Raw genomic sequence first — 10,084 nt, 5'->3', positions numbered from 1 at the left:
TTCCTCTTTTAATTGAAATGCCCGGTATTACTATTTTCTTACCTTTTAAATTGATAAGTAAATTGGTATTCCAAAAGGACATAATATTTTCCAGAAAGCTAATAGTAATGGGGTTAATTTTATATATATTTAATACTTTGATCAGCCACGAGTGCGGGACACTATCGAAAGCCTTTTGGTAGTCTATATAGCAAGTATGTAAATTACGTTTTCGAGTTTGAATCTGTTTTAGAATTACAGAATCAATAACTAATTGTTCTTTACATCCCATATGTTTTCTGCGACAACCTTTTTGTTGTTCAGATAAAATATTTTTTTCATCTAAATGAGTATATATTAAATCTGTCAAGCAAGAGGTTAATATTTTGTATATTGTCGATAAACATGTAATGGGTCTGTACTGAGAGGGATTATTAATATTTTCGCTTTTGGGCAACATATAAGTAATGCCCTTAGTTAGAAAATTTGGAAAATTTTGTGGTTGACTGACAAATTTTGAAAGATTTTTTGCCAAAAGAGGATGTAAAGTAGTTAGACGTTTGTACCAAAAATTATGTATCCAATCGCAACCCGTGGCTTTCCAATTATGAGTATTTTTAATAATTTTGTTTAACAATTCAACAGATATATTAGAAAAACTCATTTGTTCAATGCCTGAAAAATTGAGTTCTTCATTTTCTATCCAGGGACTTGACTCGTTATGTTTTATAATTAATATAATTTTTTATATAATTTTATATATAATTATATATTTTTTATATTTTTTTTATTTATATTTATTTTATTTTTTATATTTTTTTTTATATTTATTTTTTTTATATATTTTTTTTTATATAATTTTAATTTCAAACATGAAAAATATTGTCAAAAACGCTTATCACGTTTTTACTTAATTTTTTTCTCCAATCATAGAAAAATTGAGAGAACTCGATATTTTGAAAACACGTTCCTTATTTTGGGGAATTTGTAATAAAACTGTGCACTCACTTTTATCTCGTTCATATAATAAAAGATTACAAATACTTTTTAAAGTTAAACCGTTTGTTACGATAGCGGCTCGAAATATGAATTATTAATTTTGGATATTTTATTATTGGATTCAATAAATATTTGAAGCAAATATTAAATATTTGAAGCAAACTGGAAAGAATTATTATTTTTGTTTCTAATGTCAAAAAATTAAGTTTTTCCGCAAGATAGAAAAAAAGATAAAAATAGTTTTATAAAATATGAACGCCCGGTCATATATGACCCTCAATTGCTGGAGGGGTTAGTATGTTATAGGCATGAATAAATTCACATTGTATCTTTAAATGCAACTAAAGTATTTTTTGAGAGATTTTTTGCACTATTTCAAACGAGTAATGTTTTATTAAAATCGCTTAATAGTTGTAGTGATACTCAGTTTTTTCATATAAAAACCGCAGTGACAATAAGTTAGCCTTTTTAGTGGCGGTGTTTTCTAATGAGCTATTTAGTCAGGTCTGGTAAGAGGTGGTAGACTGGATATGCATAAATTGAGACCTATGGAGCCCGCAAACAACCAGAACGCTTTGCTGCCATGCGTGAAGGCAGCCATCTTTTTCTCTTTCTAACACTGCTTAAATCATATTTGTCACAGGATTAGAACGACTATATTATGAGTCCGTTGCAGTTCAGTACTGACTTGATCCTATTGATACAAAAAGTAAGGTTCTAGTGACGTCACAAGGTACCTTATGACGTCCGGGCGTTTTAGCGAACATTGAAAAATGAAAACTTCTTATAATATTTTTTTATTATTAAAACTAGTTATAAAAACATTAATAAATATGTTTGTCATTGAGTTGAAATTTTATTATTATTAAAAAAAATGGACCGGAGTTCCTCATGCTCTTAGCAATGACCCACATCCTTATGAAATCATTATATATCATTATATTATATATTATAGCTCCATCGGTAAGAGCGATGAAAAAACTTCTGGCAATATGCGAAGCTTACGTTGATAGTTACGGGCTGATGTACAATGCTAAAAAGTCATCCCTGCTGATATTTAGAGCAAATACTGGTCCCCATACAGATCCCTATTTGGCCGCCCCTGGCGATGCAGCGCCTCACAGATGTTCACCGAAGGAAGGGTGCATGGGTTCGCTGCTTTAATGCGCCACAGAATAGCCGGGACGAGTCAGCGCTACCAGAGATTTCACTATTTTCACTCTTTTCCAGGCCGTTGCCCAGTGGCAAGGAGCGCCTCTTCACAAGAGATGGAGAATTTCACTCAAGCCACCATAAAGTCCTAATGTGCTCATCAATGTATTCATTTTTTATTATTTAATTTATTTCTTTATTGATTTTCTTTTTATGTATTAACTTAAATGTAAACTTTTATGGCAGGCAGAGCATTGCACACACCGCTCTGTCCAGCTGAAATAAACATTATTATTATTATTATATTATGTGAAAATGGTGGTACCTTTGTCCACACTTCGTACACGGAGAAAATGTTGTCTCGGAAAAATTGTTAGTAATCCGGCTAAAAACGGGATTGCAGGCCATTTCGTTATATTTTTTTTTTTTGCTAATTCCTAATATATATAAGTATAATATATATAAGTATATATAAGTATATAATATAAGTATAATATATAAGTGCCCAAGGTGATTTATTATCTCGTCCGCCGCCTTTTATTTCGGAACAATGCACCACTAACATAATCACCAGAAACAAGTGTACAAGGAGATGGAACGTCACAGCGGTGCTGCCAAGGTTTGTTATCTATGTGAGGATACTGTGACAGCGCTTAATTAGCAGCAGACACATACCTGGACGGATGACGAACCTCGTGCTGGCACTGTTGGTGGCGCGGTGCACTCTTTCGCTGCAGTAGCTGGTCCAGTTTCCTCACCACCTGGGATTCTTGCTGCAGAGTCTCCATCCTCTACCTTCGTCGAATGTCACAGCGGTGCTGCCAAGGTCTGGAATCCATGAGAGGACATTGTGTCAGCGCTCTATTAGCAGCAGACACATACCTGGAAGGATGACGAACCTCGTGCTGGCACTGTTGGTGGACGCGGTGGACTCTCTCGCTGCAGCAGATGGTCCAGTTTCCTCACCACCTAAGATTCTTGCAGCAGATTCTCCATCTCCGTGTCACCTGTTTCTGTACTTCATTTTATTTAACTTAATTTCAATTTCAATTTGTATTATTTATATATTTTTTTGTAATATCTGCATTAACTGTACAGCGCCCCTGAGGTGATATTTCGCAAAAGCGGCGCTATAAAAATCATCCAATTAATAAATAAATAAATAAATATGGGAACACGTGTCCATGAACCTAAACTTGCCTTGATAATAGAAAATGACAAATTTCGGAAATATTTGGATTTTTATGAACACATGTTAGGAAATATTGGAAATACATTCGTTACTAGGAAACCTATCAATTCATTCGTTAAAGACCTGCAATCCCGTTTTCACCCGGATCACGAATAATTTGAAGAGATTCTTAATAAATTAGCAATATTTAAAATTGTACCCTTATTTTGTTTCGTATCTTGTAGGTAGGTAGTAAGTATGTAGGTACTATAAGTTCCTACCAACAGGATCATCTGATGTTGTTTTTTTATGCATACCTAGTATCTTCGGATTTTAATAACTTTGTTTAGCATCTTCAAGCCGTTTCAGGTGTCATGGCTATCCTGACAAAAGGTGTAAAGTGTGCAGAAGGTAGTAGTGCCAGTAAATACTAGAGTTCCAAGGATGTAGCACACAAACGGTTTCAGTTCTCAGACATTCTTAGTAAAACAAGATACACCCAATGCCTAGTTTTTTTACGATTCCAAAGAATAATACCTATTTGTTTTACCAACCGAATTTAAACATTATATTTTCTTGTGAAATTTCGTTTTTTTGGAACACTAATAAGGACAGGTAGTTTCACAAAATTTGAACAATTCGTCAAATTTCAAAGTTGATTTTCAAGTTCTGTGAAGATTCAAGTTCAAGTTCAAGGTTCAAGTTCTGCTGTGATTTCAGTTTTGTGAAGAAACTGGCCAATAATTATGTAGTAAAAAAACTTGAATAGAACCTTCACAAAACTTGCAAATCAACTATTAAATTTGATAAATTGTTCAAATTCCGTGAAACAACCCGTGCTAGACATTTTGTCTGATTTTTCATAGTTATAAAGTCGATTTGTCAATTATGTTTAATGAGGCAATTTCTTTATAATCTTTACGTGGATTTTTTTTTAGACCAAAAAAGACGCAATTAACTATAAGACAAAACTGGTTGTTTAAAAATAAACAAAAGAAAAAAGAAGTTTTGTTAATAGTCAGTGAAATATTAATAACTAGGTATCATATCAATTAACCTCCGATTGACTGTACTTTTGAGAACACAGTATTGATAGTGAAAAATGGGAAAAATAAAATCGAAACGTTTCCAGCCCATGCTGACCAAACACAAAATGTCATGGTGCAAAGTATTTATATTAACAGCTATCTCAATGCGAACCCTTCCCTTTTGAATATGAATCCCATCGGTCGTTAATTTTACCGAAACACGTGGTCAAATGACACCTGGCTACATGTTTGGGATTAAAGTTCAAATATTACATTTCTCTGACGCTGTTCAGGACTAAACACTAAAGACTAATGAGTCGATTGGTTGTGAACAGATCATGTAAGCTAGAATTTTGTTACCTAATTCAGTTTACGTAAGTTTGATGTGGTTTATCAATAAAGTATTCTTAATATTAAAGTCAATAATATTGACATATAAAGACGACTCAAAGGTCGGTTCATGACCTCCATAATTTTGTTTTAGAGGCGTGACACTTTTTCACTTGTCTTTTGTGCGTATAGTCTTAAATTATTATCATATTAAGATGAATTGGGATAATGTGGAAAACATCAGAAGTTTAAAAATTCATATTATTGCCTCTTTATCGTTTGGATAATTCTGTTTCTGGATTTTTTAACCAGGGCAAGAGAACTGATACAGTTTTCACTGGTTGTACCTACCTAGTGATTGCCCATACAGTGGTGACTGGTTATAAATTATTAAGGTTCCCCTTCAGTGTACCTACCATCCAGCTACCCAGACAGTGGTAACCGGTTATATTATATTCCTTCCTCCCTGGCTTACCCACAGTCAGTTGGCTGGCTCATATGTGGCCAGGATCCAAACAAACCTCATCCAGCGAACTTGGACACACATGCTTCAAAAACACGAAAGGATAAAAAAAAAGTAGGTTTCAAGGGTGACCTACTACAACAGTGCCAATTAATAGTGTCCATGGTGGCAGTACCCATGTTCGCCAACCAAATTAAAATGTACTCTTTTGTGAAAGGGTAACTGTACAACAAGTATTTTTCTCGATAAACGAAAACGGTAAAAGAGGGCGTAAACCGCAAGCATGTCCTCGGGGTTAAATCGTCATTTCTACAGACTTTCTCCAATGTTCTGCAATTTTATAGGGATCTTTTATATTTCTCTTCAGTATCCAGTTGCATGCTTTGGCCGGTCCATAAAGCATATCTAGATGAAATTAATGAAAGTTCTATTAAGAATCAGGCAAAAGTACGTTCTAGAAGTGAAGTGACAGTCGAAGTAAAGCGTTGTAAGGTGTGCAGTCTTTGTTAGCAAGCGTGATTAAAGTGTTGTATGCTTCCAAATCTTCAGAGGTTAATTTCTGTTAGCCGTTGGATCGAACTGGACAGTTTTTTAGGTTATTCGCACATTATATATATTTAGCGATAATGTTTTTTTAAATCTTCCATGCTAAAATAAACGGCTGAAACAGAAATCTCTAAATATAAAAGGTTTGCCTTTGAAATATAAAAAAAATACTGCTCTGGAAAAACATTATGAAATGACGTCAGCTCTGGGATAACTTTAAAAGTATTTCATATCAACTAATGCAACAACAACGTCTGATGTATAGTCAAAAAGAGTTATTTAGATACTATAATTTGTAGACTGTCATCATCTATTTATAATGCTAGTAATTTTAAACATGAATGTATGAACAAAAAATGGTGACGTCCATTGAAATATTAATACATAATAATAATTTCCGGCAAATATACATATATTCATCAAGACAATACGGTAGATGTTTTAAAATCTACTGAAAACATTTGCAATACTGAAACTTTACCACTGTTTGAAAATTTATGACGTACGAGTACACCAACTCTTTAATTGAAATAATTTGTTATTTGATTTTATTCCAAAATCCTATTTATTTTTAATAAAATCATTTAATTTTTCAGATGTTTTCATAGCAATCATACCAAGATTACCATATTTCGCGACCAGTTACATAACCAATAATAAAAATTTACATGTCACTAAATGCTTTAACCTTAACCTAGAATAACATTTGAAGCCCTTTTAAATATGACACCAAATCATGAAATTATTAAAATATAATACCCAAACCTAAGTGGGGTGATTATTAAAATATATTTTATTGATCGGGAATTTAAATATTTGGTTTTTCTTTGAACATGACGTCTTTGAGCAACTCTGTTATGTAGATTTCAGATTAATAACATGTGTTATGAGACGTCAGATATCAATTCAGATATTATCGAATTCACATTTAATCTAATAATGATCAACACGTGTCAAATGGTAGAAGAATGCATTTAACTCTCGGGCCTCTGGAATATTGACCTTTATTTTTCTTAAAGATGCTTTCAGAAAGACGAAATTCCGCTTCTCAATAAAATCCAAATTATTGGGACATTTCTGAACGTATCTGATTACTAAAAACTGTTTTTGATAGGAGATGAAATACTCTTTCAAATTGTATTATAAACATTTAACTATTATAATATTTTTATTTTCAAATCAAACATAAAATGTTTAAAAAATGGCTCACCTTACATTTTTCGTCTAAAGACTGAACTAAAATTATTGATAGTAAAAATAGGTACATATTTTATTTGACAAATGTATTATTTACTTATTCATTTTCGGGAAATCGACAGTTTACATTTAATCAGTTGTATTTGGTTAGTTCGCAACTGAAAATATCAACCTTGGATAATACGCTTTTGTAATTATTGCACAGTCTGTTCAGGCAAGAATTCTGCTTAGAGTTCGTTTTGCTTTGATCAACCCTGAACAGGACACAAGAGCGTGCTGAACGCGCAGGTACATTGAATGGAATCTTGTTTAGCAACTCTGGGCACTGAATATTATTGTTAACTACATAAACATTACTGCCACCTCACTTTTTGTCGTTTCATATAAAAAAAAAAATGATAAAATATTCATATTTTTTTCTCAAATTGCAGTCTGAACCTTTGGTTTAATTTTTCTGTGGTTAACGTCTTTATTTTAATATAAAGCTTGGTGTTTTCCCTTTCTAATAGCGTTTTGTTCATATTTCTAACTATGAAGGTAAGGGAGACAACGATTTCTATAAGACCATATGAGCTGTTCCTTTATACAGGTAATAGCTGTTTGTTCCCAAAACAGAACAAATTAACTTGAGGAGTTGAGTTCATATTTATACTTACAAAACTATTTATTAATAATGATATTCCGTATGGACGTATAGACATATTTAGTCTATTATATGTAAACGTGTTTTCCCTTCTTGTCTTAAAAAGCTTCAGTTACACACATATACAAAAATAAAAACAAAAACACTATTACCGACCCATAAGTCTCTTAAGCTCCTTTTCAAAAATATTGGAATCTGTCATGAAAAAGAAAATTGTTTAATTTCTTGAACAAAACAAAATATTATCACCATCCCAAGTGATCCCTTTAAAAAAATTAACAAGCATGGCCATAGTATATAGGTACGCCAACAGATAATTCATCTAATTGTTTTTAAATTTTTAAAGCATAACATGCAAAAGTGTTTTTTTAATAATTAAATTAGCGCCATCTATGATCGCAGAGATTATAATATATGTTCCGTTTACCCTTTACCTGGAAACCAGACGCTCTGCATATCTTGCAATAGTTAATAACTCAATTTACTGTCCTTTCCGCTTGTAATGATATGCCTTATTCGTGTCTGAAAACTTCAGCCGTAGTCGTCGCGGTGACTTGTTCAAGATACAACACGGCAGAACAGATGTTCTATCACAACATAGCATGACAAGAGGAATTGTATTTTTCAATAAAATTTCTGCAATAGTTGATATATTTAATCTACTAGAGTATCTTCCACTCTGGAAGGTGCCGCAAATATAATATATATTATTTTTAATTAGTAATTTTTAAAATAACACAAAATAGTCTAATAAAATTTACTTGCATACGCCTGGATTTCATCCCGTTATCTTCAGCTGCTAGTCGAGAGCCTTACTCCTCGACAACGCAGCCCGTCATTCTATCAAAATGATTTAAGTATTTAATTACGTCTGACTTTAGTAAGGCGTTCGACAAAGTTAATTATGATTTATTGCTGAATAAACCGCAGAAACTTGGTATGGATGGATCACTATATGAGTGGTTAAAAAATTATTTAATCAATAGAGTACTAGCTACAGAGTAAATTGATGGCACATCATCAGTGGCGTTCCGCAAGACGCAAATTTAGGACCAATCTTGTTTTTATTTATTTATTTATAGAACGCCCGCAGGGCTTTTACAGTTTTAATTTTAATACCTAAGTACATAAAATAAATATCATTTGATCATTAGATACAATAAATCGATCAACTTCATTTTGCGCGTCTAGAATGTGGTGGTCTTGTAATTTTAAAGTTCTTCTCTAAAAAAAATCTTCCTTTCTTCCTGTTATGTTTGTGAATATATTGTTTATAATAAATACACATATACTCGTATGTGTAAATGTCTATTTAACGAGAATAAACAGATAAATAAATAAAATTGTTAACTTTTTGTACTCCTTTATGCAATATCTACGATAATGGAACTACAAATTAACGTGAAAGTATTTACTGTACTTTTATAATATATTATGTTTATGCATTTATGTAAAATTTTCACTTGTAATGTCGCCGAAATTCATATTTACATGGTGTTTAGCAATCCTATGTAATATTATAACTGTATTATTAACATTATTAAAACAAAACACGCAACACACATTGAAGAATATTTTTATTGAAAGCTGCAAGATGTGTCATTGATGATGTATAAATTTTATGGCATATGTGGGATTACACTAACGTCCTCACATTTTGGAAATAAACATAAGCTAATTCATAATTAAAAAGCAGGTATTTCAAAGGAGATTGATTTTATGATTGTTTCCCATTCGTCTTAGGTGTCGAAATGTTATTTTGATAGGTGACTCGAGGCCACCAAATAAAACATATTACTATTTTAAGATAACACTGTAAACCAATAATATTAAAAGTTCCTTATCGTTGTGCGAAATAACAATGTAAACTAAACATATTGAAAAATGAGAATATCCATATCGGCCGAAATAGCTCAGTTGGGAAAGCGTTAGACTGAAGATCTAAAGGTCCCTGGTTCGATCCCTGGTTTCGGCATCTATTTTTATTAAATATTTTGTATTTTTAGCTATATGTTAAACCTTCAGGCCTCTTGCTTATTAACCGTTATATTTCTTGAAGATTGAAGATAGAAAATTGTGTGTATTTCTGCTTCTCAATAAAATCTAAATAAATGGCATATTTCTGAACGTATGATGAAATAAGCTTAGAAATTTCATAAATTTAATTTAAAAAAATTATTTTTATTTAAAAATTTAATTTGAATTTAAAATTTTGAATTCAAACTTTTAAAAATGGTTCATCTCAGGTTTTTCTTCTAAACATAAAGAAAACAATATATTTTAAAAACAGTACTACTATCTCACATTTTTGTCACTTCACAAAGTTACATAATTTTATCTCAAATTGCGGTAGACAATAATCTCCTCACACTCAAGTCCGATAAAACTAAATTCATCCGCTTCAGTGCAACTCAAACAGGACAATTAAAAGAAAAACACAACATTATTAATTGATAATATTTTCCAGGTAGATACTCATTTCTGCGTTGATCCACTCAAGCAAGGTAATACCTTGATTATAAATCTGGTACCTCAAACCTACTGTTTTCTGTCTATTGATTTTGTTCATCCTCGGC

At 32.0% G+C, this 10,084-nt stretch overlaps 1 non-coding gene across 1 annotated transcript; it reads left to right on the top strand.

Moving 5' to 3' along the window:
• The first annotated feature begins 9,410 nt into the window (after positions 1-9,410).
• Positions 9,411-9,483, top strand: TRNAF-GAA (transfer RNA phenylalanine (anticodon GAA)). Its single transcript has one exon. It is a non-coding gene; the product is annotated as a tRNA-Phe (tRNA).
• Positions 9,484-10,084: the final 601 nt, after the last annotated feature.

The sequence above is a fragment of the Hesperophylax consimilis genome, chromosome 9 (genome assembly GCF_061612785.1).
Source record: "Hesperophylax consimilis isolate HC1 chromosome 9, BYU_Hcon_1.0, whole genome shotgun sequence".
Lineage (NCBI taxonomy): Eukaryota > Metazoa > Arthropoda > Insecta > Trichoptera > Limnephilidae > Hesperophylax > Hesperophylax consimilis.
Note: the sequence above shows the minus strand (reverse complement) of the source record. Positions and strands in the feature narration are given on the sequence as shown.